This window comes from Dipodomys spectabilis, unplaced genomic scaffold, assembly GCF_019054845.1.
Source record: "Dipodomys spectabilis isolate Male_0828 unplaced genomic scaffold, ASM1905484v1 ptg000004l, whole genome shotgun sequence".
In the NCBI taxonomy this organism is placed as follows: Eukaryota; Metazoa; Chordata; class Mammalia; order Rodentia; family Heteromyidae; genus Dipodomys; species Dipodomys spectabilis.
Window position 1 is genome coordinate 7,508,275 of NW_024870681.1, and position 15,879 is coordinate 7,524,153.

At 43.9% G+C, this 15,879-nt stretch overlaps 1 protein-coding gene across 3 annotated transcripts in view; it reads left to right on the top strand.

Moving 5' to 3' along the window:
- Acaca (acetyl-CoA carboxylase alpha) overlaps positions 1-15,879 on the top strand; it is a 298,410-nt gene that overhangs the window by 41,774 nt on the left and 240,757 nt on the right. The window contains exon 1 of one of the 3 annotated variants that reach the window (XM_042690996.1): positions 6,099-6,203. The exons of 1 other annotated variant lie outside the window; for it this stretch is intronic. The gene's annotated coding sequence lies outside the window, so the exon portion shown is untranslated. Of the gene's footprint in view, positions 1-6,098; positions 6,204-15,879 lie in introns of those variants that run through there. One more of the 3 variants, XM_042690985.1, reaches the window with a different exon arrangement.

Sequence of the window (15,879 nt, forward strand, 5' to 3'; positions counted from 1 at the left end):
AGAAGTGTTTGGGTTTAGCTATTACAGGGGAGGGAGAACTGAAATACCATGTGAACACCCAAGTACCCTGTGACAATCCTGGTTTCCATGTGAAAAAAAAAATATATGTATATATATGTATATATATGTATATATATGGGGGGGGCTTAAGTCTAGGCCTGGGTACTGTGCCTGAGCTCTTCAGCTAAAGGCAAGCGCTCTACCACTTGAGCCACAGCACCACTTCTGGTTTTCTGATGGTTAACTGGAAATAAGAGTCTTATAGACTTTCCTGTCTTGGCTGGCTTTGAACCAGGATCCTCAGATCTCAGCCTCCTGTGTAGCTAGGATTACAGGTGGTGAGCCACCAGCGCCTGGCTTCTGTGTAAAAATATTGTGGACAGTCTTCAGCATAAAGTCTTTTATTATTTTTTTTCCAGTTGTGGGGCTTGAACTCTGGGCTTGGGCACTGTCCCTCAGCTGTTCAGCTTAAGGCTAAGGCCCTACCATTTGAGCCACAGTGCCACTTCTGGCTTTTTTCTGCTTATGTGGTGCTGAGGAATTGAACCCAGGGCCTCCTGCATGTAAGGCAAGCACTCTACCTCTGAGCCACCTTTCCAGCCCTAGTCTTTCATTATGTAATCCTACCCCATTCATCATCAGGACTAGAATTATAAAGTGGCCTCCCTAAGGATAATTTCTGACTTTATAGTAGTAAAGTTCTTTCAAACTTTTGTGTGGGGGGGGGCGGGGGGGGGTATGTGCTGGTCTGGGCTTTGGACCTCAGGGCCTAGACACTACCCCTGAGCTTTTGTGCTCAAGGCTAGCACTCTACCACTTGAACTACAATTCCACTTTGGGCTTCTTTGGTGGGTAATTGGAGATGAGAGTTTCACAGACTTTCCTGGCTGGGCTAGCTCCGAACCACAATCCTCAGATCTCAGCCTCCTGTATGGCTAGTATACAGGCCTGAGCTACCAGGATGTCTTCCCTTAGGCTCTTAGCTCTGACAACCAGAATGGTTGACCTGAGTATGGGGGAGTAGTGTGTAGATAAGGTCTTTGTATTTTCATTTATCTCACAAATGAGGTAACAATACTTGGCAAGGCACTGACTTTCTTGACAAATTTTGGTAATCTGTAAAGCAGCTGAGTATTCCACGGAAGCTCTACCTCCCAAATGTAAAGCAAAGACTGATAAAAGCAGATATCAGGAGCAGAGTGACTTCCTGGGGACAGATTTAATCTTTATTTTACTCAATGAAGAACTTACTAACATTTACATCTGGTCCTACTATAACAGCTATAAATAATGTAATAAGTGATAAGAAATGCTCTCTTTGCTCAACATACATACACATAATTACAGCCTGCTCAAATGCTGAACTGTGGTAGTAAACATATTTGATATTTGCTGTAAGAATTCAGAGAAGAGACATAAATTGCTAGAAGCTGGAGGAGACCTTCTTGGAGGAAATGGGACTTGAAGGACTAAAAAATTCAGAAAAACAAGAGAAAGGAGGATGTCTGGCATTGAAAGTAGATATAGAACATTAAGTATAATTATGGCAAATGCAAGAAGCCAAATAAGAGTACAAGAATATTAGAGGATCAGTACGAAATGACATGCTGGTTTCTTTGTCCTTTTCTACTTAGGAAACTTGGAACTATGGTCACGTAGCCATAGGGTAACTCTTCATGGTCTTTCTCTCTCACTTTCCCTCCCTCTTTCTTTCTTTTCTATTCAAGGCTGGTGTTCTACCACTTAAGCCACACCACTTCTGGCTTTTTGCTGGTGAATTGGAGATAAGAGTCTCTCTGGTTTGTCTGCTCTAACTGGCTCAGATCTCAGTCTCCTGACTATGTAGTATTGCAAGTATGAGCCACTGGTGCTAGGACATAGTTCCATTTTCTGTTAAGGTGCTTTTTTTTTTTTTTTTGTCTTGTTGATAGAGGGGCTTGAACTCAGGGCCTGATTGCTGTTGCTGAGCTCTTTCACTGAAGGCTAGCACTCTACCACTTTGAGCTACAGTGCCAGTTCCAGTTTTCTGATGATTAACTGGAGATAAGAGTCTCACAGACTTTCCTGCCAGGCTTGCTTTGAACTTTGATCCTTAGAGCTCAACCTCCTGACTAGCTAGGATTACAGGTGTGAGACAGCAGCGCTTGGCTGTTAAGGCACTTTCTTTCCATTGGTTCAAGTCAGCATGATTTAATAGACTTTCCTATCTTCAGAATACAAATGTTGGATAATTGCTCAAAAAGAGATTTTGGCAGCAAAGAGAGGAACAATAATGACAACTCGTGTTCCCCCTCAGTTCTTGGGCTTGAACTGTGTCCCTGAGCTTCTTTTGCCCAAGGCTAGTTTGAGCCACAGTGCCACGTCCAGCTTTTTCTGTTTATGTGGTACTGAGGAATCAAACCCAGGGCTTTGTGTATGCTAGGCAAGCACTCTACCACTAAGCCACTCTTTTGGTGTGTGAGTTTTGTCTTCCCAAACAGATTTAATTATCTTAAGACGAGGATAGGGCTGTGAATGTGGCTTAGTGGTAGAGTGCTTGCCTAGCATGCATGAAGTTCTGGGTTTGATTCCTCAGTACCATATAAACGAACAAACCTATAAAACTGGAAGTGGTGCTGTGGCTCAAGTGGTAGAATGCTAGCCTGAGCAAAAGAAGCTCAGGGCTGGGCACTGGTGACTCACGCCTATCATTCTAGCTACTCAGGAGGCTGAGATCTGAGGATTGTTGTTCAAAGCCAGCCTGAGCAGGAAATTCTATGAGACTTTTATCTCCAATAAACCACTCATAAAACCGGAAGTGGCACTGTGGCTCAAGAGGTAGAGCACTAGCCTTGAGCTGAAGAGTTCAGGGATAGAGCCCAGGCCCAGAGTTCAAGCCCCATGAAGGACAAAAAAAAAGACAAGGATCTTTCAACCTTTTCTGACTGTTTCTACAGTAGGGATTACTCAGGATAAATTATTGATATCTTTATTCAACCTTCTTGAAAATCCTGGAAACCATTTGGTATTTGAGATCTTGTATTAGTATTTTAGGGTTGCTCTAACAAAATATCATACTGTATAAACAACAGAAATTGATTTCTTCACATTTGGAGTCTAGAATCAGGGTAATTAGGTTTCTTCTGAGATATTTCTCCTTGGTTTGTAGATGGCTGTTTTCTCTCTGTGTCTTCACAGTCTTCACATGTCTTAAACCCCTCTTGTTATAAGGTCTTCAATCATATGTTATTAGGGTTTATTCTGATTATCTTATTCTAGTAGCATTTTTAAAGACTCTATCTCCAAATATATTCACATTTTGAGGTACTAGGAATGAAAACCTCAATATAGGAATCTGGGGGATATAATTCAGCCCATAACAGAACTCTAGTTTCAGCTTCCAGAAATACACCACTCATCTCCTCCTCTTCTACCTGTTAGTCTTGTGTAGTAAGTTTTCTACACCCTTGGCTCTCCTTCTCTATCTCTTAAAGACATATGGCTTATGTGGTAAGAACTCATGGAGCAGCTCTAAAGAATATACAGAAATGATGGGCAGGTTTGGGCAGGTACCAAACAGAAACTCCCAGAGTATTGTCTCAAAGACACAACTATGTATGTATGTATGTATGCATGTGTATGCATATATGTATGTAGGTAAGCATGTATGTATGTATGTTGTAGGGCTTGAATTCAGGGCCTGGACACTGTCCCCAAGCCCTTTCACTGAAGGCTCACACTCTACCACTTTGAGTCACAGCATCACTTCAGATTTTCTGGTGGTTAATTGGAGATAAGAGTGTCAGGGACTTTCTTTCCCTACCTGGTTTTGGACCACAATCCTCACATCTCAATCTCCCGAGTAGCTAGGATTATAATAATGAGCCACCAGGGCCCAGCATGACAATGCCTGTTCTCTGCCCAGGTGTATTAACATTTGGTGAACATGGTTGAATCTACTGTAAGTGGTCTCTGTAATGTATCCTAAGTCATCTTAAGTTTTTTTTCCTTGTAGTTTTTTTTTTTTTAATCAGGACTTGCCTTGGCTACGGTGTGTGTGTGTGTGTGTGTGTGTGTGTGTGTGTGTGTGTGTGTGTGTGTGTGTGTGTGTGTGTGTGTGTGTGCCTGCCTCAAGGCTTTTGGCTGTTGTTGGTTAATTGGAGATAAGACTCTCTGGGATATATCTGTTTAGGCTGTTTCTGAACCTATATCCTTATATCTCAGTCTCCTGAGTTGGTAGGATTATAGCTGTGAGCCATCAGTGCCCTCACTTTGCTGGTTTCTAGGGATGGTTTTGAGGGTAATTCTCTGGTTTTGTGGTACATCTAAAGCTGCAACACCACTGAGAAAGAATCCTGGGAGAAAAGGTCCTACTATTTAATAGGAACTAGAAAACACAAAGGAAAAAATAAAAGAGACAACTTTAGGTTTTTATTTATTTCCTAAGTCATACCTTCATGGCAGCTTCAGAGTACAACTACCATGGAGAGGCCAAGCTTTCCTGTTCCAAGCCTATTTTTCAGTTAAGTTAAACACCTTGTTAAACCAGAAAGTCTTGTTCTTAAGTTTCTGAGCTTCTTATGTTTGTCAACTGACATTTATCCCAATGACACAGTTTATAGTAAAATATGGGTCGGGTCACAGTTCCATAAAATGTAATTTTCAATTTGTTTCCAATCCTTATTACTTCAAAATATGTGTGTAAGCTTTTAGAGAAGGCATCGTCTAAAGGTATGAGAGATCCTAAATATTCTTTCTTTCTTTTTGTGGGTAGTGGGGCTTGCACTCTGGGCCTGGGCTCTGTCCCTGAGCTCTTCAGCTCAAGGCAAGTGCTCTACCACTTGAGCCACAGCATCACTTCCAGTTTTCTAGTGGTTTATTGGAGATAAGAGTCTCATGGACTTTCCTGCCTGGGCTGGCTTTGACCTGTGATCCTCAGATCTCAGCCTCCTGAGTAGCTAGGATTACAGGCACGGCTGATACTGTTCTTTCTTGATCTATCTGTCTTAGGTTTCACCTAGGAACTTGTCTCCTGGGATGTGTATTTTTCCTCTATTCCCCTATGGCCACTGGCATAGACCTTCTTGTCAAATTGTCATTCTGTGCCTCTTATGGTCTTCATCACAAGCTGTGTAAGGATTGGGAAGGTACTCAAGATGCTTCATTAACCTCCCAGAATATGCTAGAACTCCCCTCATTCTTCTCAAGGCAGTTTCCTCCAGTTTCCATTGTGCCCTAGCCCAACGGTTGTATTGGTTGGACTTCTACCAGTTACTATTAATTTTGAGTCTTGCTATGAAGTAACTGACAAAACTAAAGAAATTGGTTGGCTTTACCTCAAAGTCTCGGCAACTGGAGTGGAGGATAGAAGGCAATCCCCATTCTGAGAAGTCAGAACTCCCCGACAGCTACTTTCCCTGCTAGGGGCAGGCAGGAGATTTGCTCTATTTACTAACGCTTCTCCTCAAACCTCTTAAGATCCAGCACCTGTAACCCCTTTGGGGTGGGCTGCCTTGGGACTGAGCAGCAAAGCCCAAAGTCTGGTTATGGAGTTGCAAGACCGGGATCAACTAGCCTGCGAGAAGGAGGGCTAACTGATCGAGACCATACCCACCTCCTCCAGGTGTAAGGAATAAAAACGCGGTCCCGTGTCTGCCGCACTCTCTGTGGCGCCTCTATCTCGGATGAGAGGTGCCAAGTTGGGAGTATGTCCTTCACTCCGCTCTTCGCCAGGAGAGGGAGCCGGCGGACGGGCCCCACACCCACCCCGGCCAGAGTGGAGCCGCGACCGCCAAGAGCCCGCCCGCCCCAGCGCCTCTCGGCCCCGAATGGCAGAGCCGGGCTCGGACCATCGGCATCGCCTCACGTCGCTCCGCCCCTCGTCGCCCGCCCATTGGCTGCCGCTGGCCCGCGCCCGCCTCCTCCCACAGTCTCACAGACAGAGCAGCAGCCCAAAGCGGGGTCGGAGGTGAACGGCCTGAAGTAACCCCGGCCCTGGTCACCTCATGAGGCTCCGCCGCTGAGGTGGGAGGCGGGGGGCGGGGAGGGGGCGGGGCGAGCCGGCTTTCTGAAGTCCCGCCCCGTCCCCGCCCCTCCCCGTGCGCCCGGCTGGCCTGGTGCGCGCCTGTCAGCCATAGCCGGAGCCACCGGCTTCTCCTCCCGCCCAGCACGCCTCCCACTCGGGGGCTCGATGACCGCCGGACCTCGGACGCCACCAGTCTGAGGTGAGGCGGGGACCCACCAGAGTCCGGAACCCCGAACGCGGAGAAGCTGAGGCAGGGGAGGGGTCGCGGCCGGCCGGGGCCCGCCTCCTAGCCTCCGCCCGCACGCGGCCCGGGCTTCATCCGGTCCAGACCGGGGACCGGGCTGCTCTGCCTTCTCCGCAGCTCCGGGGCCTTGAGGTTCCTTTCCTCCAGGCCTCGGAGGAAGCCGGGGGGTTCAGACCCTAGAGCCCCTACGACGGAGGGGGACGGGGAGACTGCCCCCTCGTTCCCACCAGACCCCGGAGGAGTCCGGCGGGGTCTGGTTCCTTCCCGTGCGGTCTGTGCTCGGGTAGGGAGAAGCCCACGTGGGAGGGAGAGGGAGTGTTGCGGGCTGGGTGTGGATGCTTGGAAAGTCTTCCTCGCGTGCGGAGCGCGGCGCGGGGCGCGGAGACTCGGCTACTGTTGCTCTCACTGTGTCTTTGTATCGTGGTGGAGAGCCAGGGCCGGGCGTGCTGCCCCTTGGCCATTCTTGCTCGCAGGGTTTTAGCTTTTCTGTGAGGGACGTAGTAAGTGTACCGCCTGTGGTTACTCTCCCTAATTAAGGGCCGCTGTTGGGGAGCAGCATATAGGAAGGTGATAGGAGTTGAGGCTAAAGATCGCGATCTTCCCCAGGTCTTAGTCAACGTAATTTTTGGATTTGGAGAAAGTGGACATCAATGAGATCAGGTCTAAAAATCAAGAACTTCTTGGGCCTGGTCGGAATTGCAGAAGCATATAAGAATATAACTGCCCCAATAGGAGAAATACTTCAGCGTCCTATGTTTTGGTTTTGAAGTTTAAGATTGAAATGAGACGAGTCTAAGATTTCCTTATTCCATTTTTACTTAAGCAGTGCTTCAGAAATGTCTCAATTCAGAGAATAAACCTAATAACGTGCATGAACTTAAGTGTCAGAAGTTGCTCTGAGAAGTTGGTTTCCTTTATCTCCCTCCCCTACCCCATAGTAAAGACTGAGAAACACCTGTTTTTCTCTCCCCCAGGGGATGAGGAATACTTTGTTTCTTGCTTCCTTATGGGAATGCCCAGGACGTCTGTGTTGAGGATTTCTTTGTTTTCCATTTGATATGCACTTTTTGGAAAGCATTGTTTAATATAGCAGAACCACTTTTAGTATAAGGTACCTGTTTGTTACAAAATACCAAATCGTTTCCAATTTCTTTTGTCTCCATTTCTTTATTTCTAAATACTACTTAATGCCTAACAGGAGCACTGATGTAAACTCCAAAATAACTAACTTTGCCAGCTGGACATATAAAGAAAAGTCAGAGGTAAGGTATTAATGTATGGAGCTTCTTGTGTTTACTATGATTGTGTAAGATTCATTTCATCACTACAGTATAGAAATAACTCATACATAAGAATAAATTGTTTTTAAAATGAGAGGAAAAGTTGGAAATGTGACATTGAGAACGGTAATTACCTTCTGACTTTTCTAAAGTGCTGTGAACAGGTTCAGGTGTAGAACCCTCTGTAACATCTTGCACTACAGTATCTCCTTTTCTATGAGTGACTGGGGAAAATTTAAAATCTGTTACTAAGACTAGTTTAACAGAACTCAAGGTAATTTTTGTTTTTTTGCTTGTTTTTGTTTATTTTGAGGAAAAGTCTTGCTCTGTTGCCCAAGCTGTCTGGAACTTGCAATCCTGCTTCAGCCTTCTCAGTGTTGGGATTGCAGCTGTGCATCACCATACCAGGCTTTTTTCCCCTCTCAGTGCTGAGGATTGAACATGATTTATGCATGCCAAGCAGGCATTCTTCCACTGAGCTACTTCCAGATCATGTTTTTTTTAGTTAAAAAATGTTTTTATCTTGTCTTGGTTGAGGAAAGAAGTAAATAAAAATAAAGGTTGTGGAATTTAGTATTTTAACTTGATGCCCAGAAATTATTTTAGTAATTCAGAAAAACAAGTAGTCATGTCATTAACACATTTCTAAAGATAATTTGGGAAGGTATATATCAAGTGTCTTTTCAAATGCTGAAAAAGTGTGATTATGAAGAAATTTTGATAAACATTGTACGACTCACTAGCTGATTATAAACCTGTGGGCTGGGAAGGTGGCTCAGTGGTAGAGTGCTTGTCTTGCATGCTGAGGCCCCGGGTTTGATTCCTCAGCACCAAATAAGCAGAAAAAGGCAGAATTGGTGCTGTGGCTCATGTGGTAGAACGCTAGCCTTTTGAACTGAAGAGCTGAGAGACAGTGCCCAGTTCCAGAGTTCAGACCCATGACCGACCCCCAAGACTGACCAAAAAACCAAAACAACAACCTGTGTGTCAGTGTGTGTGTGTGTGTGCCTATGCACGCATGCATGTGTGTGCGCACACGCATGCATGCTGGTATTGGGACTTGAACTTAGTGCCTGAACTCTCACTTGGCTTTTTTGCTCAAGGCTGGCACTGTAACACTTGATCCAGAGCTTCAGGGCTTTTTTTTTGCTGATTAATTGGAAATAAGAGTCTCACAGACTTTTCTGCACTGGCTAGCCTTGAACTTCAGTCTTCAGATCTCAACCTCCTGAGTAGCTAGGGTTACAGGCATCAGCCACCAGTGCCCAGCTGTTTAAAAACTCTTAATGCCGGGCGCTGGTGGCTCACGCCTGTAATCCTAGCTACTCAGGAGGCTGAGATCTGAGGATCGCGGTTCAAAGCCAGCCCGGGCAGGAGAGACCATGAGATTCCTATCTCCAATAAAACCACCAGAAAACCGGAAGTGGCGCTGTAGCTCAAGTGGTAGAGCGCTCGCCTTGAGCTGAAGAGCTGAGGGACAGCGCCTAGGCCCAGAGTTCAAGCCCCACGACCGACAAGAAAAACAAACTCTTAATAACTTTTGTGGTGGTCTCCATTTTCAGATAATCTTTTTTGGTCATTCCTGGGACATAAACACAGGGCCTGGGCACTGTCCCTGAGCTTATTTTAAGTTCAAGGCTTTTGCTCTACCACTTGAGCCTCAGGCCTTTTCTGTTTATGTGGTACTGAGGAATCAAACCTAGGGCTTCAGTGCATGCTTGGCAAGCACTCTACCACTAAGCCACATTCCCAGCCCTCAGATAGTCTTTATTGATCTTCACTTTAACAGATTATTGCTTAGCAACTTTTTGTTTCTTTAATTTTTACAGAACTTTAGTGTGTATTCCTGGCTTTACTTCAGTCTCAGGTCTATTTGAAGGCAGTAGTGATGGGTAACTTGATAAATAGTATTACCAAGATTTTACACTTATACAAAGGGTGTGCATCTGAGTTGGCTTTAGTTCTAACAAGTTTGGCCAATTAGTCTCAGTTCAGTGTACTCTTAGGATTCAGTTCTCTCTCTCTCTCTCTCTCTTTTTTTTTTTGGGTCCAGTCGTGGGGCCTGAACTCTGGGCCTGGGCGCTGTCCCTTAGCTCTTCAGCTCAAGGCTAGAGCTCTACCACTTGAGCCACAGCACCACTTCCGGCTTTTTTCTTTTTGCTTTTGTGGTGCTAAGGAATGGAATCCAGGGCCTCAGGCATGCAAGGCAAGCACTTTACCACTGAGCCACCTTCCCAGCCCCTCTTTTTTTTTTTTTTTTTTTGTCAGTCACGGGGCTTGAACTCTGGGCCTAGGCACTGTCCCTGCCCTCTTCAGCTCAAGACAAGCGCTCTATCACTTGAGCCACAGTGGCACTTCTGGTTTTCTAGTGTTTTATTGGAGATGAGTCTTATGGACTTTCCTGCCCAGGCTGTGATCCTCAGATCTCAACCTCCTGAGTAGCTAGGATTATAGGCGTGAGCCACTGGTGCCCGGCTGATTTAGTTCTCTTACCAATTTATTATTTATTCAAGCTACTATTATACCATTGAGTTTTAAGATTTTTTTTTTTTTCTGTTTTGGGGCTTGAACTTGGCCTGAGTGCTGTCCCTCAGCTCTTCAACTCAAGGCTAGTGCTCTACCTCTTGAGCCACAGTGCCACTTCCGGTTTTTTGGTGGTTTATTGGAGGTAAAAATCTTACAGACTTTCCTGCCTGGGCTGGCTTTGAACTGCAATCCTCAGATCTCAGCCTCCTGAGAGCCACCGGTGCCCAGCGAGTTTCAGGACATTTAAAGAAGGCAAAAGAAAAGTGGCTTCAGCAGGAAGGGATGTAATAACCAAAGATTAGTGCCCCATATGATCCCACATTCCAGTGATGCTATTTGATACTCACATACTATCCGTGCAAGCCATACTGATCCTTAACATAAGAAACTACAATAATATTTACTGTTCTATGACATTGGGAATTGAAATTGAATGGATATACTAATTATGAAGTGGTCATTCTAGATAGCGTAAGCTTGTATAAATGAACTCACAAAGTTTTAAGTTTGAAAAGTAGGCTCGGAAAGCTATGTGTAGCCAGGACTAGGCTCACACCTGTAATCCAAACTACTAAGGAGACTTGAGATCTGAGGATCTCAGTTCAAAGCCAGCATAGGCAGGAAAATCCATGAGACTCTGTTGTTTTATTTTTTTGGTTGGTCATGGGGCCCGAACTCTGGGCTTGGGCACTGTCCCTCAGCTCTTTAGCTCCAGGCTAGTGCTGTACCACTTGAGCCATAGTGCCACTTCTGGCTTTTTCTGCTTATGTGGTGCTGAGGAATCGAACCCAGGGCCTAATGCATGCAAGGCAAGCACTCTACCACTGATCCACCTTCCCAGCCCCTCCATGAAACTCTTAGCTCTAATTAATCACCAAAAAGCTGGAAGTAGAGTTGTAGTTACAATCAAATGCTAGCCTGGAGCAGAAAAAGCTAAGGGACAACCCTTAGGTGTAAGTAAGTAAGTAAATAGCTTTAAAAAAATTCTTTTTTCTTTTTTCTTTTTGGGGCTGCTCCTGGAGTTTGAACCTTTTTTTGCTCAAATCGAAAATGCTCTGCCACTTGAACCACAACTCCACTCCTGGCTTTTTGTGGCTAATTTGAAGATAAGAATCTCATAGAGTTTCCTGCCTGGGCTAGCTTCAATCCTTGATCCTCAAATCTCAGTCTCTTGAATAACTAGATTACAGGTGTGAGCCATTGGCACCTTGCTATTACTATTATTTTTGAGACACAGCCTTACTATATAGCATAGGCTGGAATGAACTCAAGATGATTCTGCCTTTGTCTTCTGACTGCAGGGATTACATACCTGGCTATTTACATGCAGAAGCTTTTTCAAAAAGTATAGTGTCTTTTGTCAATACATAGCTATGATAGAATAGACTAATAAAGTTCCTAAAAATTGACTTTTTGTTTTTTTTTTTTTGGTCAATCCTCAGGGCCTGGGCACTTCCCTGAGCTTCTTTTGCTTAAAGCTAGCACTCCACTACTTGAGCCACAGTGCCACATCCGGCTTTTTCTGTGTATATGGTACTGAGGAATTGAACTCGGGGATTCATGTGTGCTAGGTAAGCACTCTACCACTAGGCCACATTCCCAGCCCAACTCAGGGTTTCTTGCTTGTTCAGTTGGTGTTCTTCCATTTGAGCCATACCTCCAAACCAGTTTTTTGCTAATCGGAGATGGAATATTGAGGACTTTTCTGCCTAGGCTGGCTTTGAACCAGGACTTAAGTTCTTCCAGGACTTAATGTTCTAAGTAGGATTACAGGTGAGAACCACTGATGGGCTAACACTTGGTAAGGACTTAAGTTTATTACTAATAATATCAGTTGACTAGCACGAAGAGGATGGATAGTTTGATTAAATTTTCTGCTTCAGGGCTGGGAAGGTGGCTCAGTGGTAGAGCACTTGCCTTGCATGCTCAAGGCCCTGGGTTCGATTCCTCAGCACCACATAAGCAAAAAGAAAAAAGCCAGAAGTGGTGCTGTGGCTCAAGTGGTAGAGCACTAGCCTTGAGCTGAAGAGCTGAGGGACAGTGCCCAGGCCCAGAGTTCAGGTCCCACGACTGGACCAAAAAAAAAAAAAAAAAAATTTTCTGCTTCAGCATTTAGTGATATTTGGCTCTTGATAGACAAGTTGTTTAATTTTCTTTACATTCTGTCTCATAAAATCTAATGTCATAATTTAGTTTTGGAAAGTAAGGAACTTTCTAGTCCAGATTTCTGCTTAATATGGGAATAGAGTTTATTTGATATTTATGTTGAAAAATTCAGCTATATCCAGTCCACCATCTGGCTGAATGCATCATTGATCAACTAAGTTTTGGGAGTAGTTTTTTGTGTGTGCTGAATTATGGCTTGAACTCAGAGCTATGTGTGTTTGGCCTTCTTGCTTATGACTGGCATTCTACCACTTGAGCTACGCCGTCAGTTTAGCTTTTTGCTGGTTAATTGGAGATGGAGTCTTTTGAGCTTTTTTGCCAAGATTGCTTTCAAAGTTTGATCATCCAGCCGGGTGCCGGTGGCTCACGCCTGTAATCTTAGCTACTCAGGAGGCTGAGATCTGAGGATCGAGATTCAAAGCCAGCCTGGGCCAGGAAAGGCCCTGAGACTGTTATCTCCAATAAACCACTAGATAACTGGAAGTGGCACTGTGGCTCAAGCGGTAGAGTGCTCACCTTGAGCTGAAGAGCTGAGTGCCCAGACACAGAGTCCAAGCCCATGACCGACCAAAAAAAAAAAAAAAAAGTTTGATCATCCATATCTTAGCCTTCTAAGTAGCTAGAATTACAGATTCAAGACATTAATGCTCTGCTGGTAGGTTTATTGTTGTTGTTTTTGTGTGTGTGTTCATGCGTGAGTGCTGCCGCTTGAACCCATGGCATTCTGCATGTTAATGAAGCATGTACTCTACCATTAATCTATAGCCTCACTTGGGAATCCCTCATTGTTTCCAGCTTCAAGCTTCCTACCTAAAACTTCACAAGATGTTGTAACAAAAGAAATAGGAATTACTGTTTTAACTTGTCCATTTCTCTAGATGTAGATCTCCATCCAGTAATATATGATGCTTTAGCATATTTGGAGTACTTGAGGGAAAAAGAACTCAAGCAATATTTTCTTAAGAAATCTTCTCATCCTTGAAACTTTTTGGAAGGTAACTGATTCACCTGAGTCATCAGTCCAGCTTTTTTTTTTTATGCTGCCCTATAAAATAACATCATGAACATAAACCAATTTTATAATACTGCGGCTGGGCTGGGAAGGTGGCTCAGTGGTAGAGTGCTTGCCTTGCGTGCATGAGGCCCTGGGTTTGATTCTTCAACACCACATAAGCAGAAAAAGCCAGAAGTGGTGCTGTGGCTCAAGTGGTAGAGCGCCAGCCTTAAGCTGAAGAGCTGCGGGACAGTGCACAGGCCCAGAGTTTAGGCCCCACAACCAACCAAAAAACAAAACAAAACAAAAAAAAACTTTAAAAATTCACCCCAGTACTGGTGATTGAGTAAACTCAAGGCCTCAAGCTTGCTTGGCTGGCATTCTGCCTTTTTGCTAGTTATTTTGGAGATGACCTGCTGCTGACTCTTTTTGCTTAGTCTAGCTTTGGACTATGATCCTTTGGATGCCAGCTTCCTGAGTAGCTAGGATTATAAGTGTGAGCCACTGATGCCCAACATGAAACAAAATTTTAAGTGTTTCTGAAAGATACAGTGTTTTTAAAGATATAGTATTGGAAATACTATTATATCTCCTACTTTTGTAATTCAAATAATTCATTTGAATTCTAATAAATCACCCCAGAAAAGCCTAGTATTTACATAGCATTGTGAAGTATGTGGATATAAAGATTGTGAAACTGGATCTAAAACACTTAGAAGAGAGAATAACTTCCCAACTTCATTAAGAAGATAACTCAAGAGTTACTTTCACTATAATGTATAGTACTAATAAAATAAGTGAGTAGTCTCAGTGCTCAGATTGAATAAGGGATCAGAGAGATTGGAATAAATGGAGAAAACTTTTTGTTAAACTGATTGAAAATCTTTAGTTTAGTGGTATGTATATTTACATGCCTCAAAATTTGAAAAGTTCCAAGGGTAGGGAATGAACTTCTCTTCCTAACTTCATCTTGTAGCACCTCATTCCCCACACCAGAAGCAACCACTTTTTTTTTTTTGTTGGTCGTGGGGCTTGAACTCTAGGCCTGGGCGCTGTCCTTCAGCTCTTCAGCTCAAGGCGAGCGGTCTACCACTTGAGCTACAGCGCCACTTCCGGTTTTCTGGTGGTTTATTGGAGATAGGAGTCTCAAGGTCTCTCCTACCCGGGCTGGCTTTGAACCGCAATCCTCAGATAGCCTCCTGAGTAGCTAGGATTACAGGTGTGAGCCACCAGCGCCCGGCTAGAAGCAACCACTTTTACTTATTCTTAATAGTTATCAGGTAGTTTAATTAAAATTTAATATTAATTTTTTGCTGACTTCCAGAGTTTTTATGCATTTTTGAAGCAAATGCTCATATGTCTTCCCCTGTCATCATATTCACTTGCACAAAAGATGTATACTTTTTGCACTATTCTTGACCTTTAGCTTCTTCACTGAATATAGTGGGAGCAACTTTTTATTTTTTTGGTTAGTAGTGGGTTTGAACTCTGGGCCTGGGTACTGTCCCTCAGCTCTTTAGCTCAAGGCTAGTGCTCTACCACTTGAGCCACAGTGCCACTTCCGGTTTTCTAAGTGGTTTATTGGAGATAAGAGTCACAGACTTTTCCTGTCCAAGCTGACTTTGAGCCATGATTCTCAGATCTGAGCCTCCTGAGTATCTAGATTACAGGCATGAGCCACTGGTGCCTGGCCGAGAGCAGCTTTCCTATTTAAAGTTTTATCAGTTATACATGTACATAGTGAAAAATTACAAATTGGTTTCAAAAACCCAGAAGTTCTCAGCCACTTCATACTTCGGTTTCTTGTAACTGATATATCCTTGATTTTTCATGATTACAATTGCCTATTAATATTGTACTATGGAAAATAAGGATTTTTTTTAATCTACTCACCACACTTTTTACCTTTACCTTTCTTATCCCTACCAGATTTATGTTATAACCTTATTTCTGTCCATTACTTTACATTGATAATGTATAAATGGTATAGGATTTAGTTGTATGATATCCCACAATTACTTTTCTGCACAGTCCTTTTTATTCTAGAGTTAACATACTGGGGGCTGGGAAGGTGGCTCAGTGGTAGAGCGCTTGCTTTGCATGCTCAAGGCCCTGGGTTCGATTCCTCAGCACCACATAAGCAAAAAGAAAAAAGCCGGAAGTGGCGCTGTGGCTCAAGTGGTAGAGCGCTAGCCTTGAGCTGAAGAGCTGAGGGACAGCACCCAGGCCCAGAGTTCAGGCCCCACGATGGGACCCAAAAAAAAAATAAAATAAAAATAGAGTTAACATACTGGGATTTGTGAACTTAGCCTTGCACTCTTGCTTAAAAACTTGTGCCATACCTCTACTTCCAGCTTTTTCCTAGTTAATTGGAGATAAAGGTCTCCCATTTATCTGCTTGGGCTGGCTTTGAACCTTGATTCTCAGATTTTAGCCTTCTAAACAGCTTGGATTACAGATGTGAGCCACCAGTGCCTAGCTCAGTTTTGTTAGCTTTCAATGTGTTTATAATTTATTTACACTCTAGTTTTCTAAGTCTCTGAGGACATCAATAAGGGCCAATGTTCCATTAATTTTATCTTCTGTAAAATCTCTCTCAGACTCTTCTGACTGGCTCCATCCTAAATTGCTTGCCCTCTGCCTCTGGTATATAGCTGTCATCCTG